The sequence below is a fragment of the Tupaia chinensis genome, unplaced genomic scaffold (genome assembly GCF_000334495.1).
Source record: "Tupaia chinensis unplaced genomic scaffold, TupChi_1.0 Scaffold000159_1, whole genome shotgun sequence".
NCBI lineage: Eukaryota > Metazoa > Chordata > Mammalia > Scandentia > Tupaiidae > Tupaia > Tupaia belangeri.
In genome coordinates, this window is record NW_006159630.1 from 2257670 (window position 1) to 2259552 (window position 1883).

Here is a 1883-nt window from a genome sequence, read left to right on the forward strand (position 1 = left end):
TAGTGTATCTCGTCCCAGGCCTGATCCTGGATCGGAAGGCGGTGGGCCTGGAGCAAGCGGGGACAGGCCTGGGAAGACGGGGACGAGAGTGTGAAGCGAGGCTGGAGGATGTGGTGCCAGGCAGCGGCGGTGTCACTGCATCTCGCCTGAAGCAATGCGGTCTGGGCCCATGGCCTCGGCCCTGAGCATCTTCTCTGCTCGGAAGGAAGGCTCTGGGTCCACAGAGGGCCAAGAAGACCACCTCGTGCCTCTCAACTCACCACACGTGTCCTGCATGAGTCACACACAGCAGGCTTCCGAGGGTCATCCCTCAGCTGAGCCTGGCTCCTCCACCTGCCGCTGGAAGCCTGGTGCAGTGACTTCCTGGCCCCGGACGTTGAATCCTTGCAAACTTTCTTGACCTCCAGGCTCTGCCTCCAGCATGGGGAGAACACATTGCTCTTGGCCCCAAACACAGCCAGCTGCCCTGCACCCTCGCCTGTGTACCCTGGTGTCGCCTCGTCTCCGCAGCAGAGCTGTTCGAGGACCTGGAAGGATGCTCTCTGCTGTCATAGGCAGGCCACAAGAGGAAGGCGAGGCTGAGCTGCTGAGAACAAGGGAGCCCTGTTGGGGGATGCATGGTCGCCCGGCTCCAGGGCACGCAGCTCAGCAGCCCAGCTTGGCTAGTTGTCTAGTTGTCTCAAAGCAGGGCTTGTGCGACGAGGCAGAGATGAATAGAACCCTCACAGTTACTCTCAAACCATGGCAATAGGAACCACAGAACAGGAAGGGCCTGTACTCTGGGGCTTTGCTGGCTTCACTCGACGAGCGGCCTGCGAACCGTCATGCCGGCCGATGTGCCCACGGGCAATGCCGAGGCTGGGTGGTGAGCCTGGCAGTTATGCTGTTCCGTGACTGGGCATTGGTGGGGCGAAGTCTGGCTGTGAGAGCCAGCTGTTTTCTGGACCCGAATATTCTGGACGGGCACCGCACTCATCTGACCCACAGATTAAGATGCCCCAGAGTCAAGTGTGCCTGCAACAGACGGAAGGCCCTTCAGCACAGAGCGCTGACTCCGCCGGCTTCAGACCCGCACACAGCCAAGGGCAGCCCCAGGCCCTGGCCTGCACCGAGTCCTCCGCGCCCCTGGTGACACAGACTGTGTTACCCATGTGTGACTTTGGAGGTGACTGGGCTTCTCCTTCCCTCCACCCTCTCCTTTCCAGCATGAGCAGCACACGGGCACCCTGTGGGAGGTGGCAGGACGTGAACCAGGGCCTTCCACGTGGGTCTGGGTGCATTTGCACTGAGCCGCCATCTGGCCTGGAGGCCGTTCACCCAGGCAGCCACCACACTGCCCTGGTGCACGCAGCGCTGCTGTGTCTGCCTCAGCTTCTCCTTGGGCAGTGCCATCAGGGCGGTGGCAGGGCCGTCCCCTCTGAGGTGTGGGAGAGAGCCGGTCCCCATCTCCCCGGCTGCTGGGTGGCTGGCCATCTTCGGGACTCCTTGCCTTACAGAAGCATCACCCAGTCTCTGCCTTCCTGTGCACACGGCCGTGTCTGCACCTGAGACCCAATTTTGATTTTTTAAAAAGACTTACTTAATTTTATTTATTATTATTTTTAACATTTGCTATAGGGCACGTGCGCTCACCAGAGAGAGACAGAGAGAAAGTGAGAAAGCGAGCCGCCAGGTCAGGGACTCAAACTATGGTCATCCATGTGGAAATCCAGTGCCTTAACCACCACGCCACCCACTGGCCCCTAATATTCCTTTTTTTTAAGTTTGCTACAGGGCACATGTGCTCACCACAGAGTGACAGAGAGAAAATGAGAACTCATGCCCCAGGGGGATGGCCACATATTTGTCAAGCTGCCTGGTCCAGGACTGGAACCGCACAGTCG